Source organism: Podarcis liolepis (assembly GCF_965112155.1).
Source record: "Podarcis liolepis genome assembly, chromosome: 4".
NCBI classification, from domain to species: domain Eukaryota; kingdom Metazoa; phylum Chordata; class Lepidosauria; order Squamata; family Lacertidae; genus Podarcis; species Podarcis liolepis.
Genome location: NC_139558.1, coordinates 54,081,420 through 54,099,206, shown reverse-complemented (window position 1 = coordinate 54,099,206; position 17,787 = coordinate 54,081,420). Strand labels below are relative to the sequence as shown.

At 48.6% G+C, this 17,787-nt stretch overlaps 1 protein-coding gene and 1 long non-coding RNA gene across 3 annotated transcripts in view; one reads left to right on the top strand and one right to left on the bottom strand.

The window, feature by feature from the left end:
* RUNX1 (RUNX family transcription factor 1) overlaps positions 1-17,787 on the bottom strand; it is a 175,616-nt gene that overhangs the window by 82,154 nt on the left and 75,675 nt on the right. The gene's annotated exons all lie outside the window — the stretch shown is intronic.
* On the top strand, positions 7-10,189 carry LOC310705603. Its single transcript, XR_014525401.1, has 2 exons — positions 7-1,202; positions 9,906-10,189. It is a non-coding gene; the product is annotated as an uncharacterized lncRNA (long non-coding RNA).

Sequence of the window (17,787 nt, the reverse complement as noted above, 5' to 3'; positions counted from 1 at the left end):
GGGATACGCATCACAACAAGCCGGTTGAGTGAGAAAGCTCCGCACGGGGCTTCGCGCAAAGCGGGGCGGGCGCAGCAACTCTTCGGCCGGAGGCTCTCGGGAGACCCACATAAAAGGAAAGAGCCTTAGGGGTCCCGCAGAGGAGCCAGTCCCGGAGTCAATGCGGATCAACAGTTGGCTACGGCAGGGGGACGCGCGTTCTCCTGGTCCTGCCACACTTAATCCAAGCATCCAGTTGGCAAGCTCTCCTGGAAATATATTGCGCGTCCCTCTCTTTCAGAAGCAACAACAAAAAGAAGCAAGAGTCCCTAATAGGTTTGGACAAGCTTTTTTTCTTTTGGCCTTCTCCCCTCAGGAATGACCAGTGCTATGAAAAATCAAAGGCCCTTCCAAAATCCCACACACGGGGAGGAGAAGGACTGAGCAAAGGCATCCGTTGCAAGCACCGGAGACAGGAGGAGGGAAGGGGCTAGCCAGTCCTTCCAGTAGCGAGCTTCCTGTCCTGTTGGGAGAGCAGGCTGCTCTCTCCCGTCCACCCACACCCCGCTCTGCTCCTTAAAAAACAAAAAAAAGCCGCTTTAGAATCCGGATTTAAGCCCACCAGCCTCTGCTCGTGGAGAGAGAAAATCGGTTTCAGAACAATTTGAGGGCAGGGAGGGAAGAGGGGGGGGGCAGGCTTTCACGGACGTGGCCTGAGGTTTCTCAAAGGTCAAGCGGCTATCACAGCATTATATACTGTACTTCATCAAATATTTACAGTCGGCTCTAGAGAGAGTTTAAACACAACAGAAATCCATTAATGTTCTTCTGCAGGAGCTCCGCTTCCCTGCCCCTCTCTTCCCAAAGCGGCCTTGAGAAACCCGGCCTCGGGGGGCTGCCGCGCCGCTCTCCGAAAGGGCCAGGAGAGTCCCGCGGCCGCGGCGCCGTTTCGCAACGCTTGGGCCGGGTCAGCGACGAGGGCGAGGAATGGAAGAAGAAGAAGATGATCCCGGCAGGTCGGGCGGCCAATAATGTGAAGGAAAGGAGGAGGGAGGTAGTCCATATGAGGAGAGAGAGAGAGAGAGAGAGGGAAGGGGGGGGGAAAACACCCCTCTGGTTTGGTCGGGGCTGCTGGTTGGCTTGTGGGTTCCCTCTGCGGTTACTGCGTGCAGCAACTTTCGAGCGCGCACTTCTGAAGTCACCCAACAGTCTGTGGCCGCCGGGTGAGTCACGCTGCCAACTTGGGGGGAAAAGATCTGAGGCAATCTTCCTCAGATTCAGCCGCCGGGGCCCGGCTGCTCAGCTATGGTTTAACCACAGCAGGTGGAGCTCCGCTTTCGGGACCATCGTTTGCTTCCTCTCCTCCGCACCCCTCGCCCCCTCACGGCCTTCCTCTTTCTCTCCCCTCCTTTCTCGCGCCTCCAACTTAGTTACAACGCGCGAGGGGGGCCCGGCCGAGTTTCCGCTTCTGCCCCACCAGAAGGCTAGCAGCACACGCGATTGGCAGTAAGAACAAACACAGGCACGCACGCACACACGCAGGCAGGCTGGCGGACGGGCGCGCAAGCGGCCTCAGAGTCAAGAGTTAAAAGAAGAAGTAGTAGGAGTCGCTCAGACGAGAGAGCCTGCGCTCCTCCCAGGGTCCACGTTCCCCAAGCGGAAGGAGTCTTCACGTGTTCACCAGACGCCAACGGCGAGCTTCCCCGAGGGCTCCTGCCTAGGGAGGCCAGTCTCTCCAGCTGTGTGTGACCTTCTGTGAGGCGCTGTTTGTTTGCTCATGCTGGTCTCAAAAAGCCTGGTCTGTCTCTCTCTTTCTCTCTCTCTCTCTCTCTCTCTCACTCTGCCCCCCCCCCCTCCGCGCGCCCTCCTCCTCCCTCTCGCCTTCTGGCTCTATGAATGGAGATTGACTGGAAATGAATTTGCTTTTACAGTAAGAGAGTCCGGAGGAATGCCATTCCCTCAGCTCTTTTGCATAGGGGAGGGCGCCGGCCAATCAGAGCCCTTTCCGGTATTCAGCAGGGCGCGGCTCCAACCCGCGGGCTCCTGGAATTGGCCTGCGCACTGCCGCTGGAAGCTACTGTAAAAAGCCAAAGGGAGGCCCGCGTGTCAATGGGACGCGGCGATTACCGCAGCGCGCGCGAGAAAGAACAAGCGAGCAAGCGGCAGACCTCTGGGCGGCGGCTGCGGCGTCTTGTGCGAAGCCTCAGAAAGGCGGGCTGAGGGAGATGCGGGGACAAGAGTCGCGCGGCCTGCTCACGCGCCAAACGTTTCCCTCGTGCGTGGGTGGGTCCCCGCGGGACAATGAAAAGGGCGCGAAAGTAGCCCCCGAGATTCTCAGTCTTCGAGAAGGAAGCTCACCTCGCACGGACCCCGAGCACCCACCCACCCCCCACCCCAACCGGGTTTTTTCAACAGTCACCAACCCTCACGAAGCCTAGGCCAGGTCCCACGCAGTGACTGGGCTAGTAACCCCCGTCAGCACGCGCGGCTGAGGGAAAGGGGATGGGCGGTTTTCGCTTCTTGTGGAAATAAAGCGAGATATATCGCCTTCAGTAAGAGCTGCCGCCTCCCCTTCCAAGTAGTATTATTTTGCCCCGATTCAGCATCATGTGAGCACCCACAAAATGCAAAGTTCTGGGCAAAGGGTCGCCTGATGAATATTTGCCTATCGCACAGTTGTTTACCAGGATGGGGAAACCTGCCCCCGTTCGGGTTGTTTAACTCCAGTTCCCATCTGCTCCAGCCAGCAGGGCCAAATGTTTGGGACAAGGGGATTTCTATTTTACACTTTTCCAGACACTCCTGGATTAAGTGCAGAGAGGGATTTTTTTTTAAAGGTCTCACTTCCTTTCTCCTCTGATCTGTTCCTCACATCTCTAGAGATTATGCCCAAATTTCAATATGCAGTACACCACACTGCAGCCCATGTTCTTTCTGAGACTATAAAAAAATGCTTTGAAAAAGTTGGCCAGGGCAATCATAGTCACTGAGGCGTTTTATAGATCAGTCACACAGATAGTGGTGTTTTGTCAGACTTTGGCACTGCAGTGGAGGGCCAACACTGCAGGGGAGAAGTTTTGGATCCATGGCAGTAGAGGGTGGGGAGAATGGAGTCCCAGCTCTTTTCATAGAGAGCCAGTGTGGTGTAGTGGTTAAGAGTGGTGGACTCGTAATCTGGTGAACCGGGTTCGCTTCCCCGCTCTTCCACATGCAGCTGCTGGGTGACCTTCTCTGAAGTCTCTCAGCCCCACTCACCTCACAGAGTGTTTGTTGTGGGGGAGGAAGGGAGAGGAGATTGTTAGCTGCTTTGCAACTCCTTAGGGCAGTGATAAAGCGGGATATCAAATCCAAACTCTTCTTCATACTCTCACCCCCCCCCCCCTTGTTTACAGGACAGGTCTCTACAGGCCTTCACTAAGTTGCTCCCAAGTGAGTTGGGTCAAGGATTGCAGCCTTCGCTATCTCACTTTCTAGAATGTGTTGGAGTGCAGCTCCCTTGGATCATAAAATGTGCTACAGAGTTGAACCCTAGCACAGCACTTGGACTGGCTACCAGCTGTCAGCATGAGAAGCAATAGAGCCCCGCTAATAGGAAGCTGAACTCGAATCTGGGAGCCCAGGGGAGCCAAGGCTGACCGGAAAGAATTTGCCAAAGGCAATGAGCCCATTTCTGGAGTTGAACGGCATGGATCCAGGTCTCTCAATTAGTTGGATCACACGCTTTCAACTGTTGAGTGATGGCTTGAGCCTTAAGATGCCAATTTTTATAAGGAATGCCAATTATTCTTCACTGTGACAGCTCCATATTACATTATGTTCCTGATTCCAGACTCAACAATGCCTCAAATCACCTTCTCTTTGATTTTTCTTTTTCTTTTTTAAAAAACCTGGCAGTCTTGCTCAACACAGGCTATAGTAATCAGAACTATACTTTTGATCAGGCCAAATGAATTCATATACAGTATTGTGTCCAGTCTAAAAGAGATGTGCTATTTATATAATCTGAGGCAAAAGCACACATGAAAAGATAAATGACATTTCTTTAGCACCCTGGCACTGGGTTATAGAGCAACAAGGCATTTGGAAGTTTATGCCAAATGGTGGCTGATCTCATAGTGATGTAGTAATTAGTTTGTTGGACTGGAGCCTTGGAAGACCCGGGTTCCAGTCGCCACTAGGTTACAAACCTTACTGATCTTTTAAGCCAATCAAGGGCTGCCAACTTGGATCAAATATTGTGGGGGCCCAGATGAGCCATGCCCCCACATAATCGATCACATGTGCACACACACCATTTGAATGGAAATGCCCATCAACCTTGTGGGGGCCCAGCCCCTTCAAATATTTTATTGTGGGGGCCAAAGCCCCCAGGCCCCTGGTAGTTGGCTCCTATAAGCCAGTCACTGTCCTGCAGCAACACTGTGTTGTTGGGAGACCCATATATGAGTTCCTTGGAGGAAATGTAATAAAATAAAAATAACAAAGTGCCATAAATATAAGCTTTTCTGCCATGGTTCTTTATGAAAGTGAGTGTGATGTGGTGGGTAGTGCTGGCAGTATTGTGGCATGGGGGGTCAACAGGGGCAATTGCTCTGATGCAAAAATGTTAGGGGTGCAAAATTCCAACACCCAGTTATGCCTCAGCTGCATTTTTCCATCGCTGGGCCCAACTGATAACGGCTTCTCCATGCAGACCAGGAAGTGATCTACCCAGACAATAGAACGACTCTTCTTTTGTGTTCTACACACCCTTGGCACACCCTTGAAATTACCTGCAGTTGAATTCCAGGATATGCAACAACTAGCTAGCAGTGCATTTGTATAAAACAGGGCTGGGGAACCCTTGGCCCTCCAGATGTCGTTGGACTGTTGCTCTCCTCATCTGCTGACCCAGGGCTGATGGGAGTTGGAGTCCAACAGCATCTGGAGGGCCAATTTTCCTCACCCCAGACATAAATGGATGGAATTTCATGCATTAGTGGAATCAGCCTGTGAACAAACTCTCTTTGCCACTTGCCACTTACATCAATGCTAAGAACATACCTAGGCATACACCACAAGCCCATGTCACTTGGGCTTTCAATCCCTCTCCCCAAATTTCTCCACAGGGAGACATTTTCTTAAGCTTAAGGGAGAAAACAGAAGGCCCTTCAGAATTAGATGAGGATCTCATCTTTATTGATCAGCTTGGTGTGTTGCTTAAATTGTAACCAAATGCTGCAGCTCAGGAGGGGGAGAATGCTGTTGCGCTCCTGTCCTGCTTGTAAGCTTCTCACGGGCATCTGCTTTGTCACTGTGAAAACAGGATGCTGGACTCGATGGACCTTCGGCCTGATCTAGCAGGGCTCTTCTACAAACTATCCTATTTGTATGTGTGCCTGATCCCTAGATGCTTTCATTAAGAGGCTGACACATTTCTGAAAATCCTTTGGGCCCCTGCAATTTCTTTTCCGTAACCGAACATTTTACCCCACTGTATGCTATATTCACTTGCTGACGGGTATCTTGGTCCAACCAGGACTATGATGCTGGTGCTCCTCCTACCCCCTGGCACAAATTAGCTTAACTTATAGCATGCAGTGGGATGCGGGTGGCGCTGTGGGTTAAACCACAGAGCCTAGGACTTGCTGATCAGAAGGTCGGCGGTTCGAATCCCCACAATGGGGTGAGCTCGCATTGCTTGGTCCCTGCTCCTGCCAACCTAGCAGTTTGAAAGCACGTCAATGTGCAAGTAGATAAATAGGTACTGCTCCGGCGGGAAGGTACACAGTGTTTTCGTGCGCTGCCCTGGTTCACCAGAAGCGGCTTAGTCATGCTGGCCACATGACCCGGAAGCCGTACGCCGGCTCCCTTGGTCAATAAAGCGAAATGAGCGCTGCAACCCCAGAGTCGGTCACGACTGGACCTAATGGTCAGGGGTCCCTTTACCTTTATTATAGCACGCAGTTGTTTTTTCTAAAAAAAAAAAAATGTTTAGGGGTAGTCTCATTTTCCTACTCATATTGAAATACTGCCCCTCAATAAGGCCTGCCTTAGATTCACAAAATGTTTAGGGGTATGTGTGCCCCCAGAAAAAAAAAGCACTGATAGCATTAATAGATCAGAGTTTTCCCTCCCTTAAGAAGCCTGGGCAGGCCAAATATAGCGGGATGGGGGAACAGGAGAGAGAGAGAAAGGGAAGATTCCAACTCCTGCTTTTCTCAGATCACGAAGGCAAAGCGTGTATGGAGGGAAGGGAGTGGGGAGGAGGAAAGGGGAAACAGTTTCCCAAGAAGGGTAAAAGGCACGTTAAGTTAGCAACGTCCGTTGCACAAATCTGCAACATGGAAGAGAAACCGCAGGGGTCTGGCGCGGGGGCAGGGAGGCGGAGGAGTGGGCCTGGTGCAATCGCAAAGAGGAAGCGGCTTTCTCTTCGAAGCTTGTTGTTTCCTCGGTCGCTGGAGCTGCCCGCAGTTGCATTGCGCAACCGACTCCGGAAACCTCTAGCACCAAAGCAGCCCGCTTTGAGCAGCATCCAAAGCCTGGCCGGGGCTCTCTTGCTGCAGGGACGCGGAGCGGACGCTAGAGGGCGCCCAAAGCCCTTGGCCTTCCCCTTGCCGAAGCACTGGAACAAGTGCCGTGGCCCGCACAGCAGCTTAAGAGAGAGGGAGGGTGCCGGGACAGTCCCACCTGCCGATGTCCCCCGAAGACCCGTCGCTGCCTTCCCCTGCTTAAACCTACGTGAGCTGAACGGGTGTGCGCCGGCGCGATAAAGCCGGGCAGAAGCACACTTTGCTCTGTCTCAGCTCTGCATAGATCGCTGCGCTGGGGCAAGCGCGGCTCGCTGGCTCACGCCCTGCCTTCCGCGCACCAGCCCGGATGGATGCGCCTCCCTCGCTCTCTGCAGCCGTGAAAACAAGCCTGGCGCGCACAAAAGCCCGCTGATTCACCCGGCCGATCAGCACACGAACTCAGCCGGATGATGAGCAGCGTGGCATCTAAATCTCGGGAGGCTCAGCCTTCATTCTCGCCCCAATCCCTCTTCCCATTGACGAATGTTGCAACTTGGAGAGGTTTGAGCACAGCTCCTCCGAGCTGTCATCGGGGAGGGATCAGGAGGGCGGGGAGCAGATTTCAGGTGCGATCATGACCTTTTCTCTTAAGATGCCTTAAACCAGGGAAAGAAAGAAAGAAAGAAAGAAAGAAAGAAAGAAAGAAAGAAAGAAAGAAAGAAAGGCCGTCCAATAACAGTGTCTGCATGCAAAAGTGCAAAAGAGCTGCGCCCAGATTTCGGCTCCTTGACAGCAGGCCGTTCACGGCGCACGAGCAGTGAACGTGGTCAACTGCAAGTTTCCACCAGTAATTCTAGACTCTCTGGTGTTCACGGGTTTAAGGGTGCGGCGGGGAGACGTCTTTAGAGGGCCACGTGCGCCCTGCCTTGTCTCCCTTCCAAAGGCGGTGAGCCATCTGCGCTGCGCCTAGGGTGCCTCCTGCTTTTTCTGCTGAGTCGGACCCTGGCCCTCTGCCCCGAAGGCACCGCCGCTGTTCCTTTCCACTGTGCACTTAAGCCCACTTGTTCACGTCACTGGTGAGCCTCCCTAACCCTTCTCCGAATAACTGTCTTGTTCATAACTGATGAATCAAGTTATTCACGTCAAGTTAAACATTACTGTCCGCCCAGGAATGGCAAGTATTTCTACAGAAGCCGGCTGGGCCTCGCCCTCCTGGACCAAAGACAACAGGACGCCCGGACTCCCACGTTCGCTGCGTACACACGATATCTTTAAAGCGCAGTCGATGCGCAAACGTTATGGGCACTGTGGTTCACCCCCCACAGAGAGACCACCCCCAGCAGCCCTTATCCAAACTCCAGCGCCCAGAATTCATTGAGGGCGAAACTTGCTTCGAATGTGCTTTGCATGTGTACGCAGAGCGCTGCAATCCGCGGTGCCTGCCGGTCTACTTTAAGTCAGCAGAGGAGTCCATGGGTTGCGCGGACTGGAAGAATAAACTTGGAACCGAGTGCCAAATCGTGCCCAGTCATGTCCGGTTCCTTGGAAGAGTACTTTAGGGAGATCAGGAATTCAACCCATTTTTTTTTTTAGGTAAAGCTGGCCGTGTGTCTACACGGAGATGGCCCTGGAAGGTAACGTGAGGATGGGCTGTCAGCTAATATAGTTCTTCGTTTATTCGGTGGGGGCAACGTTCATTTTACATCCTGATCCTAAGCATAAGCAGCCCCCTTAGCGTCTGGCTATAATCCTATACACGCTTACCTGGGAGTAAGTCTCATTCAACTCATTGAGGCTTACTTCTGAGTAGGCATGTTTGAGGGTGAGCTGCCAACAATACCCCAAGCGCTTCAAAAACGTACTCGCAGCTATTATCACTACTCTAATAACCGTAGTATTATCCTCGTATTTTGGGGGTGGGGGCGGGCGGGCGGTGGAGGATGAAAGATTAATGACTCAGGCGACATTTGAGCAGCGGTCTTTCTGGCCTGATCATCGCCCCTGCCACACAACGTCCCATAGTAGGAAATGCCCTCGAATTTACTGGCAACTCATCTTGGGATCCCCGCTCAGCCGCCCCTCAAATCTTAACTCTGTTTATTTTCGAGAGACATTCCCGTTGATTTAAAGGAGGGTTTTCTTCTGCATTAGGATGCTTAGGACAGCAGCTTTGTTTTTCGTTTTGAAAAAGCCCATTCTGCAGGCATCAGATGGATAGAGTTCCACGCCATCAGCACCACATCTACCCTTTTCTCGCAGGGCAAAGCCAAGGCCGCGCCGTCGTCCTTGGAAGGGGACCCTCCCGGGCCGATGCCAGCGAAGACCCCCCTTTTCTCCAAATGCGTCCCCATAAAACCCACTCACGTGGATGGGAAGCGGGCGGAGAGGGAACTGTCTGGCCTCTGGGCACTTATAGCCTGCGCCCCAGGTCAGGATAGGACCACCCTTTCCTGCTTGACCTAAAACTGCGGAACAGGAAAGCGGAAAGAAGTGGATGGATCGGAGTTCAAATGGGAACTTTGTGGGTCTGAGGCTTTTGGTGCCGCAAGAGCCGAAAGGAGCCGCCAGGGAACTCGGTGCGTCTGGAAGGGAGAATCCTAACACGTGTCTGAGCCTTACAACTCCATCCAGTCGCCCGCCCGCAGCTTCTCAAAACCTCTCCGCCCTTTATCACTAGGAACTGAATAACGCTTTAAAGCCCGGGTGGTCCCTAAATACTTTGTTCCATTGATCCTGTAGATTTCAAGTAAATTTCCCTCCAATTGATTCCGGGCTTCCTGCGCTAGAAATTAACAAACCACGTCATCACCTGCAACAACCTTGCGAGGTTAACTCGCTCAAGGCGACCCACTGAGTTTAGGGGGAATGGAAAGCCTGCCCCATCCATCCTCCGCTCCCAATGCGGGGGAGACCCTCTGTCTGGGGCGTGCTCCCCGCGCCCCAAGTCCAGAGTTCCAGTTTAACGGCGCCCTATAGATCATGCCGATGGCTTTCCAGGAGATGACACGGAGAGGGCGCACAACTTTCTGGTGGATCGCAAAGCTGCGCAGCCCAGGAAATTTCACGCATCCAAATTGGTTACCTAAACCCTCCCCATCCACCCCAAACTCAGAAATGGCACGAACTCTAATACTGGTGGATTTCGGAACTTCCTTTTTCGTTGATTTTAAGCGAGAATTTAAGACACTTAACCCCCCCCCCCAAAAAACCCTTCCTTTCTTTTTGCAGGCTCGCAACGGGCTTTCTCAAAAGAACCCCGTCGTTTTTGTTTTTGAATGGAGTGGAGACGCACTTCAGTAAAGCAGGTGTGGAATCGATGGCCGTCAAATAAGTCGATCCCAACCGTTTTTGCTTAAAAGTGGCGGCGAGGGTGGAAAGGGGACCCTGAAAGATTTTTGCGTTGCATTATCCTGACGCTATTTAACTTCCGCGCAGGTTTGAGATAGCCAAGGATCCGCCGCGCAAGCCGACTCCGGCGACGTCCGCGGCTTAATCGACACGTCCGCGGCCCCTTTTGCTGACGCAGATTCCCAACCCATTTACTTGCAAAGTATCTCTCGCTGGTGTCATGAAACTTACACCCAAGTAACGCGGATGGAACCCGAGTCGAAAATGATTGCCTTTCCGAATCTGGACTGCGATATTTAAAACCCATATTCATTCTGTTTTATATACTGTATAATGTACCATATACACAATAAACACTGGTTTGGTTTATTTTATGTTTTTAAATAAATCCTCTCTTATTTAAACCACAAGCTAATTGGCTTTCTCTTCATGGATGCTAGTTTCCTTCGTTGATTTCCCAGACAAGAACTAAAGGGGAAAAAACAGCAACTTCAAATGGGAATGTTCAGGAGGAGGATGTCATTTAAGTTATAACCATACAGTATTATGATACGTGGAGGTGATGGGTTTGCACAAATCTATGGATCGTGCGGAGCTCGTGCAGAGCGATCCTGTGGAGGTTTACTCGGCCGTAAATGGCTTTAAATTGAAAAGAACTTGAAAGAGTATTTGCCTCCTTTCAGGGTTAATTAACATGATCAGTCCCATCACACATATTGGACGAATGTTCTCCGATTATTTTTTTAACACTTACTGAACTTTACTTCGTGTAGAACAAAGAGTCTTGCAGCACCTTGAAGGCGGATAGATTTATTGTGCCGTAAGCTCTCTGGAGCCTACTTTGCCTAGTCCACGGAATTTCATGCCACAGTAAATCTATTAGTCTTTTAAGGTATCATAAAGACCCTTGTTTTTGTTGAAAAATACCAACGCAAAAGTTGTCACTTCGGAATAGTGTGCTTGTGGAGTCTAGCCTTTTAAGGCTGTTTTATTTCTTTTTAAAAAATGGTTTGTGACTCACCTAAAAGTTTAGACACGTTCTTAATTTTGTACTTTCTCTTTTCATCCAAGCAGAAAATCCCCGCTCTCTAATGTAAAGGACAGGAATAAAATACTTCGTTTTAGAAATGCTTTTAAAAAGATATTCAGAGATTTTCCTAAACCTTTTGCCCGAAAGACAGTTATGCCGCGGAGAGGAAAATAACGAAGGAGCTTGTCTGAAAGACCCCGGGGTTTCAAGAGAAGAATGAATATCAGTTCCCTGGGGTGGGGTGGGTGGGGGAGGAACCCCAGAGTAGATCGAATGTGAAGGGCTCTGGCAATTGCGAAGCCGATTTATAAATTTCTGGTCCACACCGAATTCACAGGCTGTCCTTAGGAATGCTAAGTTAGCTAGGCAGATCCTCAGTCCGATCCTATGCATGTTGACTCAGGAATAGGTCCCAGCGAATGCAATGGGGTTTATCTCTATCCCCTCTTGCTCAAATAAGGCTGCACCCCTATGCACACTTAGCTGGGAGCAAACCCTATTGAAACCAGTGGGATTTCCTTCTGAGTAAACATGGATAGGATAGGCTTCCTGAGAAGCGCGTTCCAGTTGCTTGCATCGGGGTTCGGCGCTGAAGAACGCCGGAATTGCGGGCAGGCGGGTGGGGAGGAAGCCCATCAAGATCCCAATTTCTCAACCAAGGAGTTGACCCCAAAGGCAGGAAGCAGCCTCTTGCACGGCACGGTTGTTGCCCCCCCCCCGTCCTAAGCTCCACTTACCCGAGTCTAACTCACACAGGTAGAATAGAAATTTACACCCATTAATTCTATCTCAAAACTGTGAAGGAGAAGCGCAGCTATAGAAAAGACCCGCAGCTCTTGCGTTTGGGTTCGCGCGTGGAATCAACCTGCCCTCGCCTTCCATTTTAAAGACGCAAACCACAGAAAGCAGCAGCCCATGGCCGCCAATGGGGACCTTTTCCCTCCGAAAGATCATCATAGGGGCTGGGAGAGGGGCGTTCTCCATTCCGATCTTGGTGATACAGTGAAGAGATAAGTCTCCTCCATCCCTTCTGTTGTCTGCACAGAAGAACCGCTCTCCTCCAAGCTTAATAATAATAATAATTATCACAATCACAATAACAACCATAACCTACACACAAGAAAGGTAGGTCTTTGGAACATGGGATCGGAGGTGTAGTTTGGCCCTGACCACATTTGCATGTACATTTCCAGTTGGTTTATGCGCAGAAAGCGGAAGAGGAGAAAGTCATAGAAGTCTGCAGGAAAAAAAAGTCAGAAAAGCCACTTCCGGATTGATAGAGGACACGACCTCCCAAAGTAAAACAATGCCTCTGAAGGGCAGCACTTTTTGCTGTTGTTTTCAATGCAAGAAACTATCACCATCTATCATGAAGATTTGGAGGAGTTGAGTGTTTTCCTTTTCAGAGAGAGGAAGAGCAAATTGCAACTCATTGCCCGAACACTTTGCCTTTGCTGCAGCGGCTCCTTAGCCTCCTACCCGGCTCTCAGTCTCTGTTTTATTACAGCGGAGAAGAAACCACAGCTAAAATCTCCGAGCCATTAAGGAATCTTTCTGTCACAGAAGATTACTCGGATACAAAGCATCCAGCTTTTAGGTAACAAAGTTAAGACAAGCCTTTGGAAACACGAGAGACCAACAAATAGGGCATGTGGCAAAGAAAAGTCAAAAAAGAGAACACGATTGTAATGGAAGCCCTGTTCTGGTCTGCCAATACCACCAAGGGATGTGTTGCACAGAATGGGGTCCTTAATGCCATTAAAATGGCGTGTGGCATTGGGTATACTTTACAGAAGCAGCAAAGTAACTTATCCCCTGAAAATGAGAAAATGAGAAGACAAAGGGAGAAAAAGTAAAGCATCCTCTTAGTGACATTTCCCCCTTCTTGGAGGTTTTGAACAGTTGTTCCACTGATCCTATATGCATGGTTGGGAGGATGTTTCTGGATCATTATCAAGGGCTCCCCAGAAACGCATCAGAGTTCAACCAGTAATGGCTGAGAAGCGTTTCTCACCCCTTTGATCCGCAGGGAAACAACAAGGTACCCTCTCAGATTACTGTGGTGCAAGGTTTAGTCCATTCCTCAAAGTGCATGTGCCCTTGATTCTAATCTAGAACATGATGCAGAATCTTCTGCAAGGTGCTGGGGCTCTGTGGCAGATGTGCAGCGAAGGCTTTCCCCAACGGCAGAAAAATTTGAAGGCTGCTTTAGGATTTTATTGTTAGGATGGATCAGTTAATCCAACACTTTTACAGCCTGCTCCTAAATCTTTGCTGTTAGATCTTTCTGTTTATGACACTGGCGTAAGAAGACCATGGAGAAGGGGGCATGCTGGCAAGCTCTGAGGTCCTGAACTATCATAACTGTTATGCCATAGTCAGAACACATTACATACAATATTGCATTCCCACTGCAACTGTGGTATTTGAGAGAAGTGAAAGGTACTGAGAGCATATGGCCCATTGGGCCTCAGCAACACAGAGCTACAATTCAGTTTCATATAGTCATAGGGCTGGTGGTTCACACATGAAATCATTTAGCTTTTCACCTCTTCATTACTCAACTCTTGGGGCCTGGTTCACAAAACATGTCCATCACTTGATGACTGCAGCATCCACTGAGGTCTGTCTATCATCTCTCTCTCTCTCTCTCTCTCTCTCTCTCTCTCTCTCTCTCTCTCTCTCTCTCATCTACCTACCTACCTACCTACCTACCTACCTACCTACCTACCTATCCATTCATCCACCCACCCTACACACACACACACACACACACACACACACACACACACACTCAATGTTCCATATCCCCTCTCACACAATGCATTTCAGTGGAATCACTTCCTGCATACAACCTAAATGGGATGTGATATACAGGTGTGTGCATCATTCACTTGCCATTCACTTTTTTAAAATCAAAAGCAGCCCTTTCTTCTCCCACCTGGGCAGGTCTTCTCATTCCTGCCACACCCCCACCCACCCACCCTTTGAATTTCTGACATAAAATTGAGTTTTGTACATTCTGGTTTATGACAGGAAGGAAGGAAGGAAGGAAGGAAGGAAGGAAGGAAGGAACCAGCCAGCCAACCAACCAACCAACCAACCCCAAGGGTTGGTGTCATGCTGTTCAAGCCAGAAGTGGGGGATCCACACTTCCCCAATTCCTTTGGGGAAAAGTGGTTGGATGCTGCCTGATCAAAGTGGGTCAGGCCAAATCAAACATCCCATTCTCTCCCTACCTCTCTCCCTCTTTCTCCCTCCCTCTCACAAACACACACACCATATTCTCTGACTCTCTCTCATACTCACTCCTATTAATTCATTCTCTTCCCCTTTCCTCCCTCTTTCTCCAGACAAACCTTTCATGTCCTCTTTATGAGGCACAACAGGTACAATCTTAGACTGATCCTTAGAAGGAGCCACGTTTTGCCGAGGCTACTTGCAATATCTTCCCCACAACATCAACTGACTACATCAGAGAAAGGGTACAAAAGCCATACCAAAATCCACATTAACCACGGTCGACGCCACTAATGCATCATCGCAGCCACAGTCAAAGCCACAAGTTAATCTCGTAAACTGTTTCTCTTCCACTTAACATTTCACCTGCAACTGACTACCCAGCCACTCTGCTGCTGCTGGCTCAAATGATGTATCTTTGGCTAGTCATATTTAATAGCCGTTTCCCTGTATGGATCAGCTTCATCTGTTTGACAGTAGTGGTGTATATGCAACAGGATTTGGAGGAAGTGTGTGTGTGTGTGTGTGAGAGAGAGAGAGAGAGAGAGAGAGTGAGAGAGAGAGAGAGAATAAATGAATGAATATGCGACATGCCTGGTACTGGGTAAGGCTTGCAGTAAGCTATGGAGATGTCAGGAGGGAGAGAAGAAAGGGGTAGGAGAAATTGGAATGTGTCATGAAAGGTTTTCCACAAGTGAACAGTAATTTGAGATCTATGTTAATGGATGAGGGGAAACTGGGAAAAGCTATAATGGATGGAGATATTTGAGGCAGCATGCATACACATGGGATGCAGGGAAGGGATATGGAGTGTGTGACACAAAGAGAGGATTAGGATGAAGAGAAAGAGACGGAGAGCTACCTATGTCACCCTACAGACTCTGACCACTTTTGGCTCTGCGTCTACCCGCCATTGGATGTGAACCTGATGGATGATATTTCCAGTCGTTCAACAACCCAACACAGGGATGAGTTCCCCACCCATATTCCTTTACAATATTTGTGGTTTCATGGAAGGCTTTTTGAAAGAATTGCTTTTCAGTCACAGAAGGAAGCGAGTATACATGCTCACAAATAAATGTTAAATGTACTGTAAACATTACTAAGGTGCAATCCACTAAGACCTCCATACATTTCAATTGGCTTACACAAATCTCCCACAGAAAAAAGCTGACACCAGATCTGAGTACAAGCTATACTTGAGAAACTGCTCTGTAGCACATGGATCCTAAGCATGCCTATATAACAGTTCCATTCATTTCCATGAGTCTTACTTTTAATTAATCTTGATTAGTGATAGAGTACAGGTAATTCCATTCCATTCCCTTTTCATTTTTATTTTACCTGTAGTATTTTATTTTACCTGTAATATTTTTCTGTTGCTCACATCCCTTTGGATCCCCTACAGAGCTGGTGTTAAAATCAGCCATTTGGAGAAATGGGCTATGAGACATTGGACCATTTGCAAGACCATATTGAAGAACCATTTCATATAACCAGGGCTAAGATAATGAAAGTTCCACTGTGACTATGGAGAAAATGTGACTTTCTATATGTTGAACTACAACTCCCATAATCCTTGACCATTCTGGTTGGGGCTGATGAGAGTTGGAGACCAACACAGTGGTACCTCAGGTTACAGATGCTTCAGGTTACAGACTCCACTAACCGAGAAATAGTACCTTGGGTTAAGAACTTTGCTTCAGGATGAGAACAGAAATCGCGCAGTGGTGGTGCAGTGGCAGCGGGAGGCCCCATTAGCTAAAGCGGTGCTTCAGGTTAAGAACAGTTTCAGGTTAAGAATGGACCTCCAGAACGAATTAAGTTCTTAACCCGAGGTACCACTGTATCAGGAGGGGTTCTACTATGTGGTTAGACACTTTAAAATCCAGTGTATGAAAGTCCTTTGGCTGACTCTAGGGGTATGTATGTGTCATCTGATGTGGGCAGAGAAGGGTTAAACCTCCCCTCCCTGTATACTCTGTTTCCAATGAGAATTAGGCCCCATGATTAGTATTACATTATTATTTTTAAAGTTCCAGACGTGGTTATTTACCACATAATGAAAGCCATGTCTAGCTTGGCCCTCATCAGTCATTCAAGTCAATGATGCTCTGTTCTTTATGTCTTGGGATGTTTGAGAACATATTTTAATTGCTCTTTATGGATCTCTCATCTCTGCAGTAATTTAGATTGACCAGAACAGTTTCCATACTGGGCACTGGTAGTCTGTATTACAGGCCTGTTACCCCAGAAGTGTGTGATTGAAAGCTGACTTGAAACTAGAAGGACTGAGTGTCCAAGTGGGCACTCTCAGTTTAAACCTGGCTTTGCACAAGCCCACAACAAACCTTCCTTATGGTAGTAGAATTGCAACATTCGGGTCTAATCTTCTATCCCCATCTGTCAAAGCTGTGATCTATGTGCATGAAAGTGAAGGAAGAGATAGAGTCTCCTATGAATAAGAGACGGGTATCTCAATTTCTCTGAGGAAGTGAAACTCCAGTCTTTTAGAGAGGAGCGTAAATGAACCATTGCTACCTTCTTATCATTCAGTGCATTTGCTTCCTAACATTGATAGAGAGCCTGATGGGTAGATACAACGTCTGTTCCCTGATTCAAGTGGATCTTTTGTGTTATTCTCCACAAAATCCAGAGACAGCCCTGTGTAGTTTGGTCCATTGTGGAGGGGGCAACCACTTAAACCTATAGTAGCATGCAACCAACCAACCACAGTTTCATAAAATAATGAGTTGGTCCTAATAAACTATCAAATAAATTAAGGTATTACCCGGCAGAGACTTACCAATGTTGTCCAGGGACCTGAGCATGCCCAGTGGGAATTTAAACTGGCTTTCTTTGTAAAAGGCTTCTGCACAACATCACACACCTTTAAAACACGCTTCTGAGTTTGAAAACCAGTATGCCACACATGATGTGGGCAGTCATTCTTAAACCCAGTTCCATAGTTATATGGGGCGTCTGAAGAACCAGTTGCATTGTTCTCTGTACTGTGGGTATTGTCCTTAACAGGGTTGCTTCTGACTTGTATTAAAGTAAGGAAGAGAACCAGAATGCTTGCATGAAGTTAGGTGGGGAATGGTCTTGCAAACAGGTCTGGGAAGTCTGGTGTTGGATCTTCTGCATGTATTTGCCACAAAGCAACTATTATCGCTCTTCAGTGAAGAAAAGCAGAAGCAGCCAAATGAATTGGCTCTGGGTCTTGGCCAGGCTAACGCATCGTTCGATGGAATCTCCAACTGGGATTTCCATCCTGATTCTAAATAAGTTCAAGGTATTACAAACAAAACAGGGCTGAAAAGCAAAATATTTAAAATAAGCTCCTTTTATTCCCATCAGCCTGACTTCTGTACAATATGCTTAACCCAGGGTTATAAATTAGCCTCAGTTCAAGCGCATTTTTGCTTAATCTAGGTTGTAAACACACTTTTCAGCTTCAAAAATGGCAACGTTTTAGTTGCAACCTAAATCTGGCACTCATTTTGTTTGCATGGTGTAAAAATATGAATGAGAAGGATTTTAGAACGTAGCCTGCAAATTACGGTAAGTATTAGGATCACAAAACTGAACTTCAACAAAGCAGAACAAACTGACCAAATTCCAGCTCTTGTTTTAAGTATTACACAAATAATGCCCTGCAGTTTCAGTTTTTCCTGATATCTATCAAAAGAACCATTT